Consider the following 25,825-nt stretch of genomic DNA (forward strand, 5'->3'; position numbering starts at 1 on the left):
AGGTCACTGAAATCCTGCTGCATGACATCACTGAACCTCTTTCTGCAGGCTTGTGTTTACCAGCTCTGCTTTAACACTCCCCATGGGACTTGTGCTTTTTCTCTGGGGAGAACTCTGTCATCCCCTTATTATCTGGTGTTTGGTTTGATTTAGGTTTCTGTGGCTCCTTCCAAGCTAAGACTGCCAGTAAAGGTGTACTACAGAACATTCCAGGAGGTGTCCAACACGGCTTTCTTACGTCTCCATGACGGATTCCCCTCCGGCAACTGGGAGAGTGGCTTTGTAAGTCTTTTCCCAAAGATAAATCTAATAGGGGACTGATGGAGTCCAACAAGACACAGATTACAGAGAGACAGTTTTATATGTATTGATAATTTAAAAAAAAAATCATAATTTGTTATTACTATATGAAAAAAATAATCAGTCTGTTTTTTAAATTGCAAACCAATTGTGGGAAAAAAGGGGTACTTGAATGCACAGGCTAAAAAGGCAGGTTTCCAGAATGAACCGGAAGAGGCATTAGCTGGTTTGAGCATATATTTATTAAAACACAAGGCACTGGTCAGAGCAGTAGCTTTTGATAGAACAAGGCTGTGCTAAGATAAACTAAAAACACAATTGTCTCCCTGATAAAACATGACACACTCAACAAAGAAACCGAGGGGGCGACAGCACACCAGGTAAAATAAACATGCCTAGACAGCACCGGCTCAGGACTTAACACTACTGAAAAAAAGGTCTACTGTGTTTAAAAGTGCCAGAAGTCAAAATGGGTCATTAAAGGAACAAAATCAACACTTTAATAAATAGTAAAAAAGGTAAAATATCAATAAATACCCGCCATGGAGATTAAACCAGTGACAGGGTTAACAGCACGACTTCATTCTAAAGCCAACAAAACATAGATGTTTTAAACACAGCTGTGTGTGAGACAAGCAACCATAAAAACAATCAAAAGGCTGATCTACCTCACCCTTTAAAATACCCTTCCTTCACTTAAACGTGTAGGTGTCTGCAGGTTCTCCAGTGAGCAAAATCTCTAAACCACTGTGGTCACATGAATTCGCATTTGCAGTAAGTGTGTTAAATTCAATTTAAAACAGGTTTACATAAAAACACATGCACAGTCAGTTTTAAAATCGCATTAAAATGAACTTAATCTGTACTGAGGCTCCACCTGTGCTGCCTTTGTAGCACAATTGACATTGATGACAAGTTTGGCCTGGTTGGTGACCATGGTGACCAGTACAGATGTGAAGTCAACACGTTGACAGGGTTTATTTTAAAAGACATCTGCTATTTGCGCTACCTGCACTCAGCTTTGCTCCTCTCTGGGATTCTGTTTTTGGTGGCCACACACTCAACGATGTCAAGCGGAAATGCATCATCCACCGTGCCTTTTATACGGTTCCTGAAGGCCCCAGAACTACTGGCCTCTTACAGAGGACCTTCGACTTCCAGCCTCCTGGGTCCTAATGCCTTCCTGACCACACAGGGTTAGGAGTTACAGGCATTGTGAGTATGCTAACACTTCTAACGTGTAGCTGTGTCATACGTTTTTATTCTTTTAGGAGTTACTAACAGAGTTGGGAGTTAGCATAGTCACAGTAATGTTTGTTTTAGTGTCATCAGTCTGTTTTTTTATGTGGAAAACATGGTTGGGAGTTACAGGTATTATAAGTATGCTAACATGGCTAACGCTACTAACAAGGCTAATGTGTAGCATGAAAGAAACAAGTTCAAGACTTTCTTTAAACGCAGTTAAAGTCTGACTTACTGAAGGACTTATCTCTGGCTTCAAATGCCAGTTTAGTGCACCTTATATATGGCACAAGTTTAAAAATAGACCATTCCTTGTTTCTTATAGCAGAGAACCAACAAACGGGAACAAATCATTTTTGAAATAATATAATGCAATGTGAAAAATGAGAAAGAAAATTCAGAGTGAAGGTAAGTTCAAAGAAATGTTTTAAGTTAACTATTTTCTGTGGTATTACTGCATTAAGACTTAACATTTTTTGACATGGATGGATGTCCTTAAAGACATTTCCCAATGGGTAAAATGAAATGCATAGTGGTAATTTATTTATGAAATTTTGGATATCACGTTTTTTAGTTACACATTAAGCCTTAATGGCAAGACGGTTTGTGTCCTTCAGATGTGTTTGTCCTATAATTACAATTCATTTTACAAGAGGCTGATATTGTTATGACAAAAGCAAGGGATAGTTTACTAATACGCTTTCAAATAAAAATGGAGTTAATTCTTTCCTGTATTTTCTTAAGAGAAGGACTGCAGCTTTCAAAAACAAACCTGAAGGTCCATCACTCAATAAAAACTACCACTGAATTTTTGTGTCATTTCAGAAAATGCTCAGAAGGCTTAAATTTGAGGGGTCCATTTTCTCCACTTGGACTGACTGTGTCCTGCTTTTTTTGGGTGGGAGCGGGCTGCTTTTGAGCCCTTCACTGTGGCTTGTTTCCAAGCGCCTTTTGGCTCTGGAGCATCTTTTAGAATTCACACGCATCTGGAAGGACGTTGCAGGAGCAATTTCTCAGCACTCCAGGGGTGTTCTCTCTGTTTGGACAAGAGATGGTGAGTGTGGGGGGATTTTTGCTTTGGCTACCGCGCACTCTCGGAGGGAGAGCTTGGCAGATCAGATCGTAGTGGAAAGAAATAGCAGTCAAAGCACACTTGTGAATGTTCTGATTGTTAGCGATTCACAACATGAGAGGGGGGTTCGTTGGCAGCTTGAGGAAGGGCGCAGGGCATAGCAGTCTTTTATTCCTCCATCTCTTCCTCTATGCCTTTCTTATCTGTTTTCCTAGCAGAGGCGAGTTGTTAACTGGATCACAGAGTGAAGGAGAAAGACTGATTTCATTGGAGATGCTGGGGCATTCTTCTGCAGGCACTTCCTGAAAATGTGCAGGCCATTGTAGAGGATAACGTGTGTGTGTCTTGAGTGGGAGGGATGGAAGCACCACAGTGTGACTGCATCTCTGACAAAAGGATATAATGTGGTTGGGGGCTGTGAAGCATGAATGAGAGGCTTGTGTCATGTGTCAGACTTGTTCCAAGATAAAAAATAGGCTGGTTTATTTCAGGAGCTGACAGACCCAAATACTAGCTATATTCATTACCGTGTTTCACGACCATAAGGCGCACTTAAAAGTCTTAAACTTTCTCCAAAATGGAGAGGGTGTCCTATGAGGTGGTGCGCCTATTATGTTGTTGTGGGCAGTAGAAGAAGAGGGCATGAAAATGGGGGATGGAAGTGTTGGGGTGAAAAACATTGTTTACAACAGGGGTGTCAAACATACGGCCCGTGGGCCGTATCAGGCCCGCCAGGTGCTTTAGTGTGGCTCGCACATGAAGAGTAAAAATCAAAAGGATGTTTAAAAAAGAAAGCCCGTTTCTAGTCCATTCCTGTGGCGAGTTATGATTTTTTAAAGAAAAAACCGAAATGCGCAATTCCGCCACTAGGGGGAGCAAAGGAATAGCAAAACAGGTCAAACAACAAATATCTGGATGTGCCAAAAGGGAAACCTAACAGCTCTGTGTCTGGGTAAGATGTAGTTTTGGTTCCTCATGAGCCTCACCGCTGTTACATTGCTACAAGATTGATCAGTAGTGACACAATAATGAACAAAATGTTGTCAGAATGATAAAATAAGGTTGAAGTGGAGTGCTGAGCTTTCCAGGAAAAAATGGAAAGAGTTTTATTTGTTTATGGAGCTGAATGCAAAACCTGTGATTGGTATGTCATCAACAGGTCGCACTGCTCAAATAATATAACATTCAGCACCACTGAGACTCACCATGAAGAAAAGTTTAACCGTTTGCAGTTAAGAAAAGAGAAGATTTATCAACTATTAGCTGGACTGACAAAATAACCGTCTGCATTTCCTGCAGCCGTGACGTCAGTGATGGAGCAGTGACAGATGGCTGATTGCAGACAAGTTGGAGCAAACATCCAAACCATTTTCTGGTGGGGAACTTATGAAAAAATGCTGAAGGCTGCAGTAGAAAGAAAGAACACTTCACACTCCCTGCCTCCAGTGTGGTTCCACTGGTGTGTGAATGTGCATGAATGTCCCAATGATGGTCAGAGGGACCGTATGTCATGTTCCGGAGGCTCGAGAGCCGGTAGGACCCAGGCGCAGAGACGGGAGGCAAACGGGTTCAAGGGCAAGGGGTTTAATTATAACAAAAAGCGCTGCAGAGCAGGATGACAAAACAAAAACTCACTGTGGCGGGGCATGAAACATGGCATGAACGGACGAAGACACATGAAGACGTTAAACACACGACCAGAAGTTAATGGACCAGCACAGGAGGAAGGCAGAGACAGAACTTATAAACAGACAGGGCAGATGGGGACCAAAGGAAGTAAAACTCAAGAAACAAGACAAGACAGGAAACCTTTCAAAATAAAACAGGAAACAGAACTTAACCATGACAGAACAAGACAGAAAGCAAAAACCAATACAAAAGAAACTCAAACCATGACACCGTAGGCGCAAACTGGCAGCCACGCCTCTGTCATCACCAAGTATGAATGAGTAGTGAATGAATGATGGACACATTTTCAGCGCTTTGAGCGTCTGGAAAAGCGCAAACAAATCGAATCCATTATTATTGTCAAAGACCACTGGGAACACTTTTACAATAGATCAAAAGATGATCTACATGGGACTTTAAAGCAAAATGAAATATCTCAAAGCAAGAAACAAGAAAATGAAACTAAAATCTTACAACTTGGTATGTTGAATTATTTTTTAGCTGAAAATTCATTCACATTTCCTATGATGGACTGTTGTATGGAAATGAAAAAAACGTAAAGATAAAACAGATAGAAAAAAGCAAACCTGAAATTACTTTGGAGATTCTGAAACAACTGTTGCAAATTCCATAAATCCAAAGTGAAAGAACTTAATGTTCCAGTTAATAGGAGTAGCTCCAGAAAGAGGGTCTAGTTGTGCTGAAACAAGACAAAATTGGCCATGTTGTAGGTTTTAAAACTGTCAAAAATGAATTATAAACACATCTAAGAAATATAAAAACAATGTATCCCATTCATATCTTAACTGTATAATATTAATATGGGATCCAAGCAAAAAAAAAAGCAATAAATAGTTTTTTCCTTTTTTGTTTCAATATGTCTACAGCTGTTGGGTTATTCATCTACCCAAATTATTATCCAGATTACTGTTCAGATTTTATCCAGATAAAGAGATGCAGGGTCTGCTCCCCTCTTCAGCACTTCTTTTGATTCTAAAATATTTCTTCAGACTTTAAAAGCTTGAGAACAGCCTTGTGCTGAAACTAATTGTTGACCTTTAGTGAGTGTCAAAACAGCCAGAGGCTCTAGAGGGAAGTGAATGATTGGGCTTTTGCCCACCAACAGCACTCCAAACTAAATGAAACCATCACTCTTGCTTACTTTGTTCAATATCAAAAGACTTTGAATGTTTTTTTCTCATTCCAAAAAAACCAACAAGAAATTCAAGGACCAAACATCATATCAAACAGTTCAAGTAAAAGTGCAATCCTGGAGCAGTGAATAGAGAAAGGACAAGAAGAGGGCGGCAGGGCAGCTGTGTGAGGCCTCGCTGCGTCTTTCCTGTAAGAATGCGGCCTCTGAACTGCATGACACACACAGACAAAACCATCCATATGTGTGAATCAAGGCAGCTAAATGGATTCTTTCAGAGGAGGTTGCGTGTGGGACAACAGGACATCAGCACATATCGGCGGTCCTGTGCACCAGCGGAGAGGCTGAGTCATTGCAGATAATGTAACACAGCAATCTGACTGATGACAAAAAAGAAATGATCTTCCAAAGGATTCGTATTTGCTCGAATTGTATATGAGGAGAGGAGGAGAAAGCCAGCGATTGAATGCTTTGAAAAATCCTTACACATGATCACCCCCCCCCCCCAAAAAAAGAATAAACAAACAGTGATTTATGTGTTTATGAAATTATCTTAACACAAAAACATGATCAGGGGCCAGAGAGGCATTTGGATCCTTAACTAAAGGAATCAATTTTGCAGGGGATGAAATGAAGCATTCATCTTCAAAGACAGAATAAAGCCAGAGAGAATAAAGCAGTCCCACAAGATACAAAGAGCAATCATTGAAAATACTATTTGCCCACAAAATGTAATCGAGTTGGAATCAAAGCAGACTTAAATGGAAATACAATTAGCCAAGATCAAGTTCGCCTCCTTTATCTTTCTTCTTTTGTTGGTTTGTTTGGATTTGTTTGGTCTGTCTTTCTCTATTGTTTGTCAGAGTTGAACAGCATCTGCGTGAAAGCACACAAGTCTCTCAATGAGAAAATGTCCACACAATCTTTAAAGCTTCCTCTGACGACAAACTCATTCGTTTCAAAATCTTTTTATTCATCCATAAAGTTCTAGGACCTTGTACATTGATAACATCTCAGTCCCAAACCAGTTTGGATACTTGTTTTTTTCCTAGTAAACTGATGAACACTTAGTTTAAAGCCCCACAAGGATCATCTTTTGATCTATTTCCAAAGCATACCAGTGGTCTTTTATTTATGATGACAATATTCCTGTCATGACTAGGGTTCTTATTTGGAAGGTTTCCTGCATTTCTTTGTTTTTGAGTTTTACTGCCCTGGTCCCAATCCCAGTCCTGTTTGTATATATATATATGTCTCGTCTCTGCCTTCCTCTGTACTGATTCATACCGTCTTCTACCCTGTTACTCTGTTTACTCCGTCAGTTGGTTTTCTGGTTTCCCTGCTTGGCAGCGCCTTGTGATTATTAAAAAAAAAAAAATCCCCTGTTTTTTTTGAACACCCTGCTTCCCGTCTCTGCATTTGGGTCCTGCACCAACCCCACGTCATAACTATTCCTCCATAATTCGCCGGAGTTAGGGGCCTGACACACCCGCAAATATGCAGAACAACCCCCCCCTTACCCATCCCAGCGGCTAAAGAATGTCTATCACTGATCTTTACATCAAAGACTCTTCTGAAACTTTCTGATGCTTTGTAAAATATTTATTGAAGAACATTGGAATATTGCTACACAAAGAGTTTCCCCCCCCCGTTTTTATTCAGTACAATAGACTTAAATATAATGTGTGACTCTTACTTTCCTTGTTGTATCATTATGTCATTTTGTAAAATATATTTGACACTATTAATTATAGTCCTACACCAGTCAGGGCTCCAGACTGTGAGTGTGAGAGTGCGAGTGTGCGACTGAATTTTACATCCAGTCGCACATGCGCGACCAGTAAATTTGCCTCCCCCACCCTTCGTATTTTTTATACATTAAACGTGGAAGGGGCACGTCAATGATCAATGAAATAATCAATGAGACGCGAGCGCACACTCACGCAGGCAGACACACACACTCGCGCACATTCTCATGAAACGCAAGCACACACTCGCGTGATGTCCGTCTGTGAGTCGGCCACTGCGTGTGAAAAGAAAGGGAAAGCCACTGTAAGTGGCTAATATGCGTGGAGGAGGCGGGGCCTAGAGATAATCGAGCGCACGTAAACATCCGTGGGAAGGAAACGGAGACAAATATCATCACAACCTCATCATGTGTGTCTGAGCTATGAGTAAGTGAACTATTGATTCCTTCTTCCGACCTGCGGCTGGTGTACCAGTGCCAGAGTCTACAGCAGGGGTCTCAAAATCGCGGCCCGCGGGCTGTATTTGCAGTCTCCAAGATGATATTTTGCGGCCCCCGCCTTAATATGAAATGTTAATGCAGGCCTCCAGTTTTAATGAATGACACTTTTTCATCGTCGTGCACGGAGATGACCAACCAATCACAGCGGGGTAAATGACTCTTTGGGGTTCCTTACTTTCCTTTTTAGAACGTATCTATTCACTCGTAATTTTCTAAATACATGCAGTCCGTGCTGAACTTTTCTCTGGGTCACACAGAACCGGAGGAAGGTTTAGGTTTTGGTTACGGTTACGGCGGCGCATCAAACGGGTTACGGCAGCACACCGCTCCCGTCCCGCGGGAGTCGGGTCAGCTGAGGAGAATAAATGTCCCACACTTACCTGCGTGACAGCTAACGGGGCTTGAACTTTAAACACGCTCGAGCAAAAGCAAGATTAGTTTTAGACACACGGAAAATACGTGGGGAAAATGCAACGATAGACGTGTTTGAGATGAACCAGCGGCTCGCCTGGATCATTTGGGAGACGGGGGGTGAGGTGAGATGAAGGCGATTTTGCAGCAAGACTGAAGGAAAACAGTTGGAGTTGTCCTTAACATTCAATTTAGTATTAATATTCCTCTCCCCCTTAGTGTGATCTGTGTTATTATATATTTTATGATTATTTTAATGTTTTGTAATGTATCTAGCATTTTTTTAATGAATTGGTATTTTAAATTATTTAATTAATCACTCAACTATAAAAACCATGAGGACACATGTCCCATAATGCATTGTTTTGTAGTCTGTAGGGCAGCTTTCAGTCAGTTCAGTTTCCAGCTGTGTCCGGGTAGGTTTGCCCCTTGCTCCCACCCCTTTCTTGCGATATTTTTGTGATGATTGACAGTTGATGTTGGAGCAAAAACAAAAATATATGTCACACACCAGGTGATCTGCGCAGCGTTGAGTTCACCTGGGTGATCTCAAACACGCTTATTGTGCATCTTGGCTGCACCTATTTGGTGTCACAAAGATAAATTCCCATCTGTTTTCTTTACTATTTGTACTGTCATGACAGCGATGGTGCTGTCAGTTTACCTGTTGTTGCATCTTCAAAAGTGCAGAATAAAATGTGACACTGAATTTGAAACAGCACATTGTAATTTCTGCATCTATTATTAAAGTATTTATTAGTAATACAGTGGAAATTAGTAGATTTGGTTAGCATGTTGATTTACGGCATGCCTCCCTAAATTTTCTGATTGTGCCCCTAAAATTTTCAGTTAGGGGCCACAGTGCTCTAAGTGAAAAAAGTTAGTCTGGAGCCCTGACCAGTCAATAATGGTGCATCACATGGCTCTGTGGTGGACCCAATATTGTTTGGTGTAGATATACTTTCAGAGTAGCCATTATGGGCTAGGAATGAAGTAAGGGGACACTCCTCTGTAGAACAGTGAGGTTTCATTCTCCTTAACCACTTAAGACAGTGTCTGAGTTTAAGATGTTTAAAAATTATAGATTTATTTTGGACTTGAGTTCTTTAAATTTACAATTTTTTGGAAATAATCTCAGCAAAAATTCACCGCAAATTCACCCATGAAAACATTAACTAGATCTCCCTTTTCTATTCCGAGCAGTATGGTAAGAACAGGAATATCGCATCCCAGAGTGATGCAAAGGAACAGAAATATTTGCAATTTTTTTGCTAGGATCTTCTGAAACAGATCAGAGCTTCAGATGATCCAAAAACCCATGGAGATGTCCAAAATGGTTGTCCAAACGTATCACCAGGTTTCCTTTTTAAAAATGAAGTTCTACCGCTCAAGAAACTCTGAATAATAAAACAACATCATATCCAAAAAATCTGTTTTGTTTATGTACAATGGGTTGTTGTGTGTTTATGTTTGGCATTCACAAATCCAGAATAGGAGGCAGAGCGTTGAGCTATGAGGCTTGTTTCTTGAGAAGGTTCTTCCTTGAGGCTCCTTCTGCCTGTAAAGTAAAAGCAAAACGTTTTTGTATAGCTTTTTGTGTAAAGCTAAAGTTGCTATTGGTTACCCTGACATGGATACAACCATAGCAGTGATCCTGTAACGCAACTTTCCTCCCTCTCCTCTCGTAACTCTTCATCCCTGCATTTTCCCTTTGACTTCAAACCGGTCAACTTTTTTATTACTTGGATATTCTATTACATGTTTTTAAACTTGTGTATACAACATTATACTGTTGCTTATGGACGTACTGGGAGGCTAATATTTAAGTGGGGTAAATGTATGTTTTTTCCTGGATGTTCTGCAGAGCAACCTAAGTCAACCTTTGTTGGCATGCTAAATCCAACTTTACATGGAATAAAGTTCTGACAGTTTAAGTGATGAAGATATTGTCAAAAAGTGCAGATTGGATTTCAAATGTAGGTCAGCACCTAAAAGTTCACAAAAACAGCAGCATCTTTAAGAACTGTGAGTCCAAATGTTTTTGAAGCAAAGTGGGATCAATAAAAACCTTCAGGACATTTATGAATGCATCTTTATGCACCTGCTGGTACTTTGAGTGGATACTGCAGTTTTTCTAATCTAATCTAATCTAAGCCCATCGTATTCTTTTAATGAAAGTTTGATTCAATTGATTCAAAGTATTGGATTGTGTGATCAGGTTGCCATTTTTTAATGTCCATAAACATTTTTACTAGGGGTAAAAAACAAAGGTATTATTTCAAGAATTTTAATTCCTGAACAAAACCAAAATTCAATTTTTTTGTAATGATAAATTTTCTCATTTTTTTTTTCCGGTTAGGACTAATATTGTGTTGCTTCAAATTTCTGCTTTTTAAATTTTTCCTCAATCTTTTTTGTGTTGGTTCCATGCTTGATTTCATTTCATGGCAAGTCAGATCTTCACATGAAAGCATATGTAACCGGATCACTTCTGTGTGAATCAAAAGATGTTGGGACACAGCAGCACCCTTGAAGACCACCTCCATTTATCGTGGATCTGACAATTTTGTGGATCTGATAATTTTCGGAAAACAGCATCTCTGTCACAACGTGGTGTGACTAGAGTGGCCTGATTAACATAGGAGCCAGATGACCTAAAAAGCTCCCATGACAAAGGTGGACAAAGGTGGAAAGATTTCATGTAATCCATGGACACCAGTGAGGATCACAAATCATTGAAGAAACAAGGTTCAGACCACTGTCTAGTGGGTCTAGATGACCCAACTCCCAATGGTAAAGTGCCGAGGAGGACAAGGGTTACACAAACAGCACCCAAAAAACCAAGATGCCTCATTCTGTAATCACAATGAAGGTGGAGACTGGCAGTTAAATCTCATTGGTGAAGCTATTCCTAAAGGTTAAAGCACCTGGAAAACTGGGGTCTGAAATGTCTTGAAGCTCCAATGAGAAAAATCATCAAAAATAAAGCTTTTCTGCTTTGAAATGTGCTCATCAGTGTAAATAAACGTTAATCTTTTTTTGAAGAAACAATTACAACGAGACCCTGCGACAGACTGACGACCTGTTCAGGGTTCTGCCTTCGCCCATAAATAGCCAGGATAGGCTACGGCAGCCCCGTGACCCCGAAAGGGAACAAACGGAGGAGAATGAATGAATGAATTACAACGAGTAAAAAAAAAAAGAGAGATTTTCTGATATACAAAGCACATTTATTAGGCAAAAAGACAAAAAGTGTGAAAAGCAACAGTTGAACATGTCTTTGGGTAAAATGTTGCTTTCATTTGCCATATTTTCAACTCCATAGGGCGTGTTGGGTCATACGATGAAGTTTCAGTTATGGGTGCTTTTTATTTTACACAAACAAAAGGCGCAACGGGTTTTAAGGCACGTTAAAACATACCAGTAAAAAATGCATGCTGTGTTTGTTTTAAACAAAGGCAGCGGGAGCAAAACTGAGTTGGTTGTAATATATTTTACATTTTTTCAGTTACCAATCAGCATCCAAAAATCCATCAAAGTCCTCATCTTCTGTATCTGATATGAACAGCTGGGCTAAATTTCTACCAAACACGCCAGGTTCCCTTTTCGTAATTGCAGGTTTAGCTAATGGTTTTCACCTTGGTGGTCAAAGTTCCTGGATTAACTTGCAACACACATTCAATGCCCATGTGCTTTGTACGTAGAGCTAAAAAACAGTTCTCGAACTTTATGTAGAAAAGAGTTTACATTTCAAAGCGCGTTCAATGGAAGCTCGTTTTGTATAAGGGCAAGGAAAGCGGTCTTAAAAATGTCCGTAGCTAAGCATGAACACAAATGCCCGAAACATGGGTTTATGCTTGATTACAGAAACGTTTCATTGAAAGTGGTCGCTTTAACTCATGTTGACAAGGCCGCTGTAAACGTAGCTTTAAGGGTTTTGCAGCTTGGAAACCTCATCTACTCTGAAAAGTCTTTGAGCGTCTGTGCTGAACTGTTTCTACATAGAAGCCTGACACTGCAGGAGTCTAAAAACCATTCAAATAGCCATGAAAAGAGGTTTGGGATGCTGTTGGTGATTATGACCACTTGACTTGAAATGTCAAACTCAAAAGAGAGCAGCCTAATCAAAGCTAAGGAAGCATGAAAACGCAAACTTTTTTTATTTGTATAGCGCCTTTCATTCCGACTGAAAACACAAAGCGCTTTACGTAAAAGCAATTAAAACAGGCAAAAAATATGAAAATTAGTTAAACAAAAAACACAGGACTCTTACAAAATTGGCACACCTCCATCGCCAGATTCCTCCCTCCACCCACCCAGTTCCCCCAATATAACCCTGAACAAAAACGAAGAAATGCAGCTTAAAGAAAAAGTCTGGCTTGGCTCTGCTGTGAGGAAACGATATAATGGGGATCCATTAAGTCCAAGGCCCAGCCCCACCACAGGGGTCATTGACACGGCGCCCGCCCAACACAGCAGCTAACTCTATGGCTATCAGACCACAGAGCGGGACCCCAGCCGGCCTAATGAGAACGAGCACCGCAGCAACAGCACCCCCTACAGGTGGAGGTGGTAGTGCCTCAGAACAATGGATCCCCAAGAGGAAACACTCGAATAAGAAACAGCATCAGAATATAAAAAAAAGATAAAAATAAGATACAACAGTCATAGTAATTACAAAAGTAAAATTAAAAATACATGTTTTAAAAATACATTAAAAATTATCAAAACATAACCTTAAATTTCATGAGTGTAAAAATAAAAATAATTATTATTTATATAAATATATATATGTGTGTATATGAATAAAATAGTCCTTATATATAAGCAAAAATATTAATTTAGTAGGGAAAATAGATAAATAAATGAATAGACAGTCTCTTTTCGTAAAGCAGTTTGTGATCTGACATTGTGGGCTTTGATTGTGCACTAAGTCCCTATTAATAAATAGCGGCAGAAGATGAGCAGGTCTGGGTTTTTCTTAGGGATCAGCTGAATAGAAGAATGAAGACAGAAACCTCTGTTGTGATTACTTCTCCAAAGTCTGGGCTCAGCTGCAGCTAGACGGCGGAAAAACACTCCTAGACTAGACAAACACTGTCAGAGACCTTTAATAAGATCTTCAAATAATGCTCCCCGGCACATAGAAGGGCTGCACACACCTCCACGCTGCAGCAGTGCTGGAGAAACAGTGGCATATTAACCTCAGGCACATGTTCAATCAATGTTGAACACATCCCAACTGGCATGCCATTCATTACCAAACATTATAAGTAACGTTATCCCTCAGGTTTAAACATGGTCATCGACCTTGGGCCAAGTTAATGATAGAAAAATGATATCATTTGCAGCAGGGCTCCTTTGTAAGCTGACCCCGAAAACCACACGGGGGTCTCTTCATCTTGACCACGTCGGCTATCGATTTCCACTGAGGATAATGACTTTTTATGTCTGTAATATATGAGGGGATATTTGATGTAGGCTGATCTGTTTGCTCACTGTTTCCCACTTTCATTGTTGTTGTCAGGGGAGTTATACCGCAGAAAGGTAAAAGCAATATATATTAGAAGGCACTATGGACAATGCTTAGCAGGATTTAGCCTCTCATTTTAGAGGACCAGAAGCTTCTGAGGCTTTCTCTGGTCCTTTTTCTGATGTTGTGTCCATGTGAAGATATAGAATTAAAATGAGTATTTTCTTTTGTTTCTGCTTTCTTTGAACTTAAAGTGGATAATTCAAGCACCAATGAGTTCTTTACAATCGGATATAAAGCATGAAAAAGGATTTTCTCTCCTTTAATTCATGTTTATTTAGAGGCCCTTTTCACACTCTCTGAATTTGCACGTGAAAATGTGTTTGAAGCAGACCAGCCGCTTACAAGGAATGCATTTGTGTCGTTGTGAGTTGTGGCTCTATGACACTCCGACCGAAAAATCCTGCATGCAGAGAACCTCAGCCACATGCTTCAATGCTGCTGTCATGTTGACCTTTGACCTTTAGTCTGCTTGCAATAATGGCGGCGAAAGAAATGAGTCTTCTTCGTTTCACTGTCATTTTTCTTCTTCTTACAGTTTAATCCAAATGAAGGGAAAAACTGAAAAAATAGTACGATGATGATGCTTACATTTTCGTAAAATATCCAGTGTTCATACCTTGTCCAAGGCATTTAACTATGTCACACTATTTTATCCTTTTTCTTTCCCATATTGCTTGAAAATGTTGGTCTGCTTAATACTGTGGAATATCCTTCTTCAGTAGTTTTTCCTTCATTTGAACTCATCTGGCAAGCTAATTATCACAGTTGTCTGAGATTGATGTCAGTGATCTAAGGCAGTGTTTTTCAACCAGTGTGCCGCGGCACACTAGTGTGCCGTGGGAGATGGTCAAGTGTGCCGTGGAAAATTGCCCTCATTAACTGATCTAAAAACATTAACCATCTCCAGGAAATCAGCTCTTTGTTCATCCAAACAGGTCCTGATAAAACACTGAGTAGTTAGGAATATGAAAGATCATAAAATACTTATTTCTTTGTGTTTAACTGATTCTATTAAAGACATTTTGATAAGAATGACGGCACCGCGATTTACCTGCAGCTATAACTGTTTTCTGAAAAGTCCCGCAGCTTTTACTGTCTCCACGACTCCACCAATCATTCTTGAAGGCTTAATCATATGTCATCAGTCTGACCAATCAGAAGTGTTTAAAGTCTAAACTTCCTTGTTCCAATTTAGCTCATAACTCACTCATTTCCAACAAAAACACCAGCTAAAGCTCGTCTTTAGCGGTGTAGCTTTCCACAGAATCCGGTATCAGACCGTGGAACAAGTGAACAAAACCATGAAACTCAGAGACGCAAGTGTTTCTGCCGTTTTCTCGCCGTATTCACACTACATCTCCCATGATGCATTGGCTTAAAGGGACAGCGCCTTAGCGTACAATGAGTCGTCCTTGTTACACGGATTGAAACCACAACGAACATACAGTTTGTATGTAACTTAACTTTTATTACATCTTTTAGAAAAAACATCTGTAACTTCCTGCTTTTTCTGCCACAATTATCACAAAAATGCACGTCAGATTGCCGGGGGGGGGGGGGCTGTAGATCAAAACAGACTATGAGTTTCTGCTTTTTTTTTTTGGGGGGGGTGCTGGTGTGCCGCGGGATTTTTGTCAAGGTTAAAGTGTGCCGTGGCTCAAAAAAGGTTGAAAAACACTGATCTAAGGAGCCCGGAGATACAATGTTATCCATGAGTTTAATTGAAAAACAAAGAATTTTATCGTTTTGACATTTAAATACATATAGCATAGTAATTTGCTATACACTTTTATTTTCCAAAATAACTGAAAAACATTGAACCAGTTAGCAGACAGACAAAAGAACAATACCCCCATAATTTCTACTTTTATTTAAAGCCAAACGTTTTATTATTTCAAAGGGCCTATACCATGCCATTCTTAAGCCTTTTGTAGCAAACAATATCTATTTATATAATATTACCTTTGGCACACAACGATAATTTTAGCAGCTCATTTTCCTAACCAGTAGTAAAACCACTCGATCTCTGAGGCACCGATTTTCGCTCTGTGTGGGTGTCAAACATTTCATGACAGCAACGGAGAGTCGGCCTTAGCAGCGTGTCTTCGTCTTGCCCACGAAAACAAACAACATGCAAAACTTTGCAAAGATGAATGTGAGTATTGTGCATATAAAGGAATTTTTTTTTGCCAAAGACTACTAGCTCTGCTGAGAAAGTGTGTTTTTGCATTAGCCTGGGGCCGGTGCTGGCAGTGCAAACTCTTCCTGGAAGGGGCTGTTCTCACTAGTAAACATCAGCTAGTAAAACCCGCTCATTTTCGTAGGTTGGGAGGGGCGGATGGTTTTTACTCAGAAATGCATGAACGAATCAAAATACGACTTTGGGGTTTCCTTTCGTGAGCAATGATCACTATATGTTGGGATCCTGTGGGCGTGCCCTCCTCCAGTGTCTGAGCCAAACCTGCACTTCTTCCTAATCACAACCTTTTGGACAATAAATACTTTTCTATACACTGTATTTGGGTCTATGCTTGGATCCCACTACAAACTCTCCTAACATTGTATTACACTAAAGAGCTCAAATTTGCATGGTATAGGGCCTTTATGTTCTTTGTCAAACTTTGTTTTGCTCTGCAGTAAAATGAAATAAAACTATTTTGGTATTCATGTGGTATGCACATGATCTTTATATTTCTTTTAAATATAAACAAAAAAAATCTCTTTTTCAGTCTTGACAGTGAAGCAGGGATGTTAAAGAGTCTGTAGCGAAGGCGAAGCGCTCAAAAATGTCCGACATGGAGGAAGCACCAGGGCTCTATCTGAAGATCTCAGGGGCCCCATATCAAACCTATAAATCTGTTCTGCATTTACGAGCAAGGCCATTAAAAGTCTTAAACACGAGAAAAACGTTTTTTTTTTCCCCTCTGGACTGTACTGCTCAGAAATAGCTGGGGGAGGTGTGATGTGCTGCAGCATCCAGAAGGTCATGTGGCTCTGACCTTTCCAAAGGACAGTGAGGACACATGGCACAGCAGAGAGAAATCAGCTGCTTATGCATGCAATCTGTCTCTCCACCCACACTCCACCAGGAAAAAAAAAATAAAGAAACAAAAGGAAGTCCACCTTCTCATTGCACAGCATAATGGACACATTTTTCTTCTTTCTTGGTCCAATTTGTCTCATTGGTATTGGCATAACCCTCCTGGCTTTGTGCTCTTGCCGGGGAAAGGGTGGGATGAGCGAAACATGAGACAGTAATGGGATTTTGCAGACGTTGCAGCATGTAGACTTTTTGATGATCGCATTACATTTTGTCGATAGTCAAGACAAAGTATTAAATCAGGCCTTCCATGCCAATCGCTGGATGAAGTGGCGTGATTACATGACCCACTTTTTTAATGTGCGCTTTGCTCAAGTGGAGACCTAAATGTCCACTTGGCCCCTTTTTCCTCCAGTCTAAGAGATTAAATTGTGAGTAAAACATCAGACAATGATGAATTTGGTATGATGACCATAGAAAATTCAAAAAGGCATTGGTCTGTCTAAACCTACTCTGTTCAGCCAGTCTGGTTTCTCCAGGATTCTCATGCGACCATCTCCAGATTGCTTTAAAACAGTACATCCATACTTTTGATGGAAAAATTAACCTGCAAGAATTTATTTTTAAAAGCTTAGACATATTAAAATATATATTTTCAACTATTTTAACTGCCACAAATTATAATATTAAGACTTGTATATATATCAAATGGTGTAAACATAATCTAGAAATTGATTTATGAATGAATTAAAAGCTGTTTTTTTGTCAGATCAAATATGAGCAACATGTACTAACATGAGTTCCACTTTAACAGGCTGGTGGGAATTTTCGCAAACAGTCAAAGTCTTCACTGTTACTGGAAAGATTGTCACCCATCTGGGACAATCCTAACATTCTCATAAATAAAGAAATATATATTACACTTTTCAGTTTTGCAAGTTAAACCCCCCATGCAAGAAGGAACAGTTCCGCAGGTCATTCATTCCAACAGCTGTTAGATTGTACAATGCCACAGTTTAAACATGCATGTACAAACCGGTTATCTTGCATCCATAACCCATCTGTATATTCTGTCTTTTTACCTTTTTATTTAATTTTATCATCACGCATAACATACATTATGTCATAATAGTGTACATAAGTTTTACTTTGTGTATTTTTTTGCATATTTTGTATTTGTATTTTTGCACATTTTGAACACCCTTCATTCTTTTGCACATTGCTGTTGTTCTTCTCTTCTTTTTTCTTTCTCTTTTTTAGCACAGAACTGCTGTAGCAATTGAATTTCCCCAATGTGGGATCAATAAAGAATATCTCATCTCTCATGTGATCTTTACTAATAAAAGCTTTATTTCCTAATCATTTAAACTTAAGTAAAAAAAAGAAACAAATTAATTAATAACTTTTTTTTAAAAACAACAACCCCATTAATCTAAATTGTTAAAATGTGGTCAAATAGAGACCACTATCCTTAAGACCCACTTATGATCTAATATAAAAGCCTTTCCAGTGGACTCTAAATTATGATTATGTCATTTTTAGCTAAAATATTCAAAACAAAACAAAAATGTATTTTTCTAGGACAGAGCAGGAGTAGTTCCTTAGAAATTCACATTTGAGTTGTCGCTGTGAACACAGAGTGAGCCTGTTTTCATTTCCCATCATCCCTTTGTTTGTTCCCACTACGCCACAAATATAATATTTTTCAAATGGCACTTTTTTTTGTCTGCCGCTGATTCACAATAATTTGAATACTCAGAAATGCAATTAAACACATTTTTCATTGGAGTGGTGATTCATCCAATGATATTTTGATACTTTAATGACCAGAAAATGATCTGAACATAAAGAGCACGTTGCTTCCAGCTTTTCTCAGTCTGTTTATTAAGAATGACTGGGAACTGGAACAGGGAATAAAATAAACTATTGAACAGTAAATGAGTGTTCAGATTTAATGCAGCTGTAAAAATGATAAACTGCATGAACCCGTGCCTTGTAAAACAAAAAAAACAAAAAAACAGTTGAAGCTATTAAGCTTTAGTGTGTATTCAGACTGGACATATTTACATCCAACACATCCAAGCGAACCCTGGTCCAGGGCCAGGAATTGCTCTCAGACCCATCTTTCAAATATAATATACAAACATAATGATGCTACAAACATACCTGTTGGCTCCAAAACATCTCCACATACAAACATGTCAACATGAACACAATAATACTAATGTTCACACACTCATACCTATGCGTTCAGACTAACACATGTGATACATTTCGTTCAGTCACACAAACTATTTGTGCAAAGGTGAGAAAGCACCTGTGCTCGAGTGAGTGTTTCTGAGTGAGTGTTACCAGATCAGGCGTTGTTTATGGCCACATTAGCCATGCATTAACGTAGTAAGCATTAGCCACATTAACGTATTCACAATACCTGTAACTCCCAACCTTGTTTGCAACACATAAAGAAACAGAGACTGATAGTTACCGCTAAAACAAACATTAGTCTGACTAAGCTAACGTCCAACCCTGTTAGTAACACATAAAGAAAACCCAGTCCTACACCGCCACACGTTAGCCGCTTTAGCATATTTTACAATAACACTGTTTGCAACTCGTAAAAATAACAGACTAGCATTTTGACAGAGTATCGTGTTCCTCTCAAAAATCATTTAAACATCAGAACACAACGGGAGTTTTTCCATATATAAGTTGCTTCGGACTTTAAGACGCACCATTGTTATTTTTGAAAATATTTGCATGTTTATTATCATGCAGAAAATACGTTAATAAAGTCTGACTGACGTACAGACTTATCTCTGACTCTTTTGTCTTGCTTAATGCGTCTTATGAATAACATAAGTTCAAAAACAGACTATTCATGGACGTGGGGCCGTATAATCCAGGGCACCCTAATTTTGCCAAAAATACTGCAATTTCTTTACCTTCAATTTTTTGCTCCACATTTTCAAGCCTTAAGCGGATTTTTTTTGTTTTTCTTCACTACCTACATAAATGTGTGCAAAATAAAATAAAGACTGCTTGAGAAGTCTTCAATTAAAATATCAATCAGTTGAAGTGAAGACGCTTGCAAATATAAGATTCATAAAGACTTCCAAACCCAGAGGACTGCAGGATGTAAAGTGGCTACCCTTCAGTTGCTGCTGACACACTGCGAGGTCTCCAAACATATTATCTTATGCAGCCACCATGAGAACAATCCACCTTTAATTGGAAAGTGGATGCATTAGAACATATAACAATATTTGGGTTATTGCTGGTCTGTGCCAACACGGATGGGAGCTTCACCGTAACTGTTTAAGGGGTGAAGTCAGAGATTTTCTCCAGTTTAGGTTGAAGGCTGTGATGGAGTTGGTGTATTTTGTGTGTCTAATCCAACCAAGGTCTCCTCAGAAAAGAAGCAGATCTTTAAATTGCTGTCACTAATTATTTTATTGCTTTTTTTTTTTATTTTAAAAGTTGATTATGGAAACAGTTAAAACCTATGACAGGCTATTTAAAAAATACTGTAAGTGCAGGAAGCTCAGCGTTGCTGGTGATCAGTTTTACCCCTCTACCTCTTTTACCACGTTTTCTCAACTTCTGCCACTGCAGAGACAGGGGCTACCAGCATCAAACCCATTTTGGAACCAAATCTACATAAAATAGGATTTTCAGTGGGCAGTAAACCCCCCATGTATACTGTGAACATAACTATTCACTTTCTTTCAGAGCAGATTCCTTTCCTGATATTTTTTTGCCTCTTATCTTCTGCAATTTTCTTAAGACACTAGATCCAAATACAATTTTACACAGAAGAAGTTATTTTTTAGTTAAATTTGAGTGTCAGCAGGAAATTCATGAATGTATATTTACAAAATGTTATGCTGAAAAATAGACCTCTGAAAAAACAACAACAATTTATTTAGACTTCAGAAGAAAATTACTTTGTTCGTTTAAATCCCTGAATGACAGGACACCCTGGTTTGTTTTACCCAAATAAATATTGTGAAGCTCATAAATTAAGCTTCATAGAAACTAAAACAAACTGATATTTATACAGGACTTGTCACTCAAAGAGACAGACAGTAAATACAATAACTGATCTGACTGAAAACAAAACAAATTAACAAACAAATTGGTTTGAAAAAATGTAAAACAGACAATTATGATAAGCTAAAATGAAAAAAAAATATTGAGATCTAAAGCAATCCTGGTTATGACAAAAACATCTTCAGCTCCAGTTTGACCCGTTTAGTATTTTCACCTCTATTAGTACATTTATCCATAAAAAGACGAAGCACTCCCACTCTTTACCTAGACCTCCTTCGTGGACATGCAGCACTAAAGTCCCACTCTGATCATGTTTTGATCTGTTGGAATATAGTGTTCTCAGTGGTCCAATAATTAAGATTAAGGCCATTTTTAACCTAAATCTAAAAACCTTTGTTGACATAACCTCTGCAGACTGGCAGGATTTTGCTAGAAATTCACCTCAGTCATAGGTGGGACTGTTGGCGCAGAGTAAGCCCACCCCCACATCCCATCATTTTTCTGTCAACACTCTCTCCTGCTATCTTACAGCCCCTTACACCCCAAACCTAACACAGTGCAGCAAAAATGGAATGCAATACTGGAGCTATCCAGCCTCACAATTTTGATGACACCTTAGACAAGGAAAACAAAGACATACATGGATCTAGTTGGAGCCGAGCATGGAGCTCGTGGCGTACCCAGTGTGTTTTCTACATCACAAATATGATCTTTTTCAAATGGTATTTTTTCGCCTCCTCATGATTCACAACAATTTGATTAAGGAAACTGGGAAATGGAATTTTGAGTTTAATTTGAGTTTCGGCTCAATCTGGGCAGATTAGCATAGTCATCAGAAAAATGCCACAAGAACATGTGAAAACACCAAAGAAAACATTTTCATCTACGTGGGTCCGTAAGAAGACAGACCAAAAAAAAAGTAAATGTTCAGATTATATATTTTTAACTGCATCCCATAATTTCAAACCACTTTCATCCAAAATAAGTGTTTTTTTAATGAAGTTGTGCAGCAAGCACGGATCTACAGATACATATATACACTCAGTCATATTTAAGCAGCTATTTGAGAAAAACTAAAAATGAAAGTGAAATTAAGAGAACAGATTTGTCACGTGACTTCCAGCGAACACAGAGGATCTGATGTTTCTTTTTTTTTTTTCTGATCTGATGTTTCTTAAAGCAAACTCATCCTCTGGATTTCCTGGAACTGCAAAGCTGTCCCTTTACTATCTGCCGTCCTCCCCAGTTTCCTGTCAGTGGCTGCGGGTCGAGTCACTCTGGCATCCAGGAAGAGCATTATGCTCAGTTCCTGTGAGAAGTGCTGACCTCATCCAGCTCTGCTTTTGTTTCCAGAAACACTTCAGGCACTGTTTCGTCCTCTCTGTATGACTGTAAGAGCTGAGTGTGCTGGTCAACCTGGTGTGCATGAGAGGTTCAAGTGAAAACCTTCTTGTGTTGGACAGATTTTACTGTAACAATAGAGGTTTATGGATCTTCAGACTAACAGAGAAGCCCCGAGAAGAAAAAAAGAGAGAATTAAATAAATTAATCTCATAAATGATCAATATTGGTAATGCTGATTTATAATAAAATGAATAAGTTTGGGTGATGACACAGGTTTTATAAGAAGGAGTTGGGTTGATTGTGAAAAATAATGTTTATTGTTGTTTATTGATTTCTGTTGATTATGTAACATGAACTGAGTCAGCTCGCAGGACTAGATTTTATTTTGAGGAAATGCAGCGTTCTGCCGAGTGCTCTGTGGTTTTCCTTTCCCTAAGCTGATTGACTGGACAAGAATGGTTTGTCAGCAATTTAGTATTTTCCTATTGAATTCTATGCATTTATGATCCTTTTGATTTTATGTTTACCTTTTTCAGTTACGAAGCCCATCGAGACAACTGTTGTTGTGAATTTGGGCTATACAAATAAAATTGAATTGAATTTCCCGTGATAGTAAAGGTGACTGAGAGATCCCGTTTTGGAATTTCTGGCTTTAGCGTGTTCCAGAGCCCACGGAGCGGAGTTGCAGCGTTGGAGCGCGTTGGACTTGTTGGACTTTCCCAGCGACAGACGGCAGGTGATGGGTAATGACGGAGCAACCGCTAAAGCTGCTTGGAGAACTCGGGACGGCTCTGCAACTGGAGGCCAAGGAAGTGGTTATTTTTTTGAGGCCTGCAACAAGTTTTTCCCCCTGGGGTAACTAACAGTGTGACTTAGTGACTGAATATGGGCCCAGTTAGTTATTTTTTAAGACGTGTTGAATATATTTCAATATCTGTGTATACGACCGGTTGAAACCATTTTACGAGTGTTCAATTATGTTTTGAAATTACAATTGTCTCAAGTGCTTATTTTTTTCATTTAAGAGGAAGAGTACAGGACCAAGATATATTGACCTATATTTTTGTTTGTTTTGAGGGTCAAAAATGTATTTCAATAAAGTTGAACCAGTATTCAGTTTTAAATGGTTCTCTGGTGTCATATTTTTTTGGAAGGCATAATTGTCTATTTTGTAACACTGTAACTCTTGAAAAATATTACCGTATTATTACCACCGTAATACCGTATTTTCACGGCCATAGGGCGCGCTGGGTTATAGGGCGCAGTCTCAGTTATGGGGGATTTTCCGTATTTGAAAACGAAGCTGCAGTGGACAGGTGTTTGTCGGCAATCTTTTAACGGCAGGAAGGAAGATCAACAGCTTTTCGTTGTAATCCGCCTAAAGTTGCTGCACCACCATATTCCTCGCCCGGATGGAAAGATGACAGCGTTTCCTAAAGCGAAAGGTAAAGCTTCCTCTGCAAGCGTTACTACCATTAGTCGAATGGTGACTGTAGATGCGCTTTCCCAGCTCTTCTCATCGTTAATTCATCGATCAGGTCGCCTTTTTTCTGCGGAAACTCAGCTGCGTCATCTTGACTTGTCGGAGTTCGTTTTCCAGCTTCCTACACTTGCGCACCATGGATATATTCATCTTGAAATCTCTTGCAGCTGCTCCCATGTTCCTCCGCATAGCTGATAGCTGCAGCTTAAATTGTGCTTCAGCGATTGGGATCTACCATAGCTCAACGAACGCAATCCCCCCATCGTGACTCGGTAGGATACTATTCTTTAAAGTAGTGCTGAGTGATAGGGCTGCATGTATATTTGCATGAATCCCTTTTGTATTTGAGGCTAAGCTTTATTTATAATAATTATATTTATATGCATACCTTGTTGCAACGGTCAGAAAAAGAAAGAGAATAAGACAGTGGGAGATGGGAAATTAGGGGTTCAGATGAGGGAAATGGGGGGGGGGGCAGTCCATAATACAGAGTCATAACATCACATCACACATACACACCAATTGATAATCATGATTTTTCCTCTTGATTGATAAATGAGTCTTTACATATGTATCATTATATTTTTTTGTTTTTTTGTTGTTTTTATTATTTTTGGTGGTTTGGTGGTCGACTTAACCTTGTGGCATATGTGTGAAATTTCATAAAGATCGTTCAAACAAATTTTTTTTCATCGCGTGAAAGCATAAAAAAGCACCAAATTTCAAAATTCGCCACTAAATTGCCACCAAGCCACAAATTCTGTGGCAATCCCATAATTTTAAAGCTATATTTGGATATATCTGGGATGTGCTTAGTAAATTTTTGTTTATTTATTTTTGAGCCTATAAGAGAGTTTGGCCACAATATTTTTTTTTTATCATTTTGCATATTGTGAAGTATCCCTTTCATGTGTTTTATTCACAAAAAAAACATGGATCCAGCTGTCTACTGGACTTCTGTGGGACATAAGCAAGCAACTTTGTTATGCAACATCATTTGTTTTTTTATTTTATGTTTCATAATCTCAACATCACCAACTGACTAAAAGCTCTGTGCAGATCTACAATCCACTGATGAGCAGGTGACGGTAAATTCAAGAGGAAATAGAGTCAAATATAGAAGTGTGAGGGGACGGTGTAGTTGAAGTCTGCAGAGAGGACACATCCATTTTGTGTGCTGCTAGGAAGCTGTGCTCCTCTTTAACACCCTTAATAGGAATTGTTTACAGAAGCCCCTCCATTCTCAAGGCAGATCAACTGCAGATGAAGATCTGTCCAGTCAGCAGTCGGATTAAGGAGGCAGACTAAGAAAAGAAAAGAGGTGAGGGGAAATTTTGTTCACACTTAACACATTTGACTGTTTTTGTACTGATAAACTATATGGCTTGATGAAAATCAAATACGGGGCCTCCATGAGCTGCAAAACTCACAAATGTTCTTGTGAAAGTGAAGCTGCAGTGGACAGAATTGCAAATCTGTTTAATGCCTCACCTTAAAGTCAAGGCCTTCTCAAAAAAGCTTTCAAAAAAATTTCCCTTAAAACATGATTCTATTTCACTGACTTATTTCTAGAGACATGTGGTTTTTTAAATTTCTCGCCTATTTAAATCCCACGCAGTCCTGTGAGGCCATTTATTGCTAAAGTTAGTGCCCAATGGGCTTTCATAGCTATATCCCCATGGCAATGGTCAAATGATAAACTCAAGGCTTCCCAAACCAAAAAGGGTGACTCATAGAGGTTTTATTCATCCTTTATGAAAACGTTTGTCACTGATTCTGAAGCGGTCATCATTCATCATTTCAGACCAACAAGACACTATTTCCCTGATCACTTGGACAAAAATACTTTTGCTTAGCAACTAAATGGCAACAAAAAAACATGAGAGATTGAAAAGCTAAATCCTGTGAAGGCAGTTCTTTAGAAAAACATATCTTCTGAAAACAGAACAACAGCCATAGTTATTTTATGATTTAATCTTCCGAATTTAAATTTTTTCAAATTCTTTTTTACTTTTTTTTTAAAAAATACAACCTAATTTGTCTATAAAATTATTTTTAAAGTGTTTCAGAATTACAAGAAAGGCTGAAAAATCCTATTTTGACAATTTGAAAGACCCCCCCCTCCCCCGGAAGAAATGGGTGTTTTTAACACGTTCTTGTAGTATTTTTCTGACGATGGGGACATATTAACTAAAATCAAGATTAAAATAGTATTTCTGAGAATGTCTTTTTTTAAATCAATGGGGATTAGTACTGGCATATGAATAACTGCCAATTG

The 25,825-nt window shown here is 39.0% G+C and overlaps 1 long non-coding RNA gene across 1 annotated transcript; it reads left to right on the forward strand.

The window, feature by feature from the left end:
• The first annotated feature begins 1,235 nt into the window (after positions 1–1,235).
• Positions 1,236–23,188, forward strand: LOC144986670 (uncharacterized). The gene is made up of 3 exons (XR_013650512.1): positions 1,236–1,515; positions 2,368–2,596; positions 22,721–23,188. It is a non-coding gene; the product is annotated as an uncharacterized LOC144986670 (long non-coding RNA).
• The last annotated feature ends 2,637 nt before the right edge of the window (positions 23,189–25,825 follow it).

This window comes from Oryzias latipes, chromosome 17 (assembly GCF_053564925.1).
Source record: "Oryzias latipes strain Hd-rR chromosome 17, Olatipes_Hd-rR_3.1".
Taxonomy (NCBI): domain Eukaryota; kingdom Metazoa; phylum Chordata; class Actinopteri; order Beloniformes; family Adrianichthyidae; genus Oryzias; species Oryzias latipes.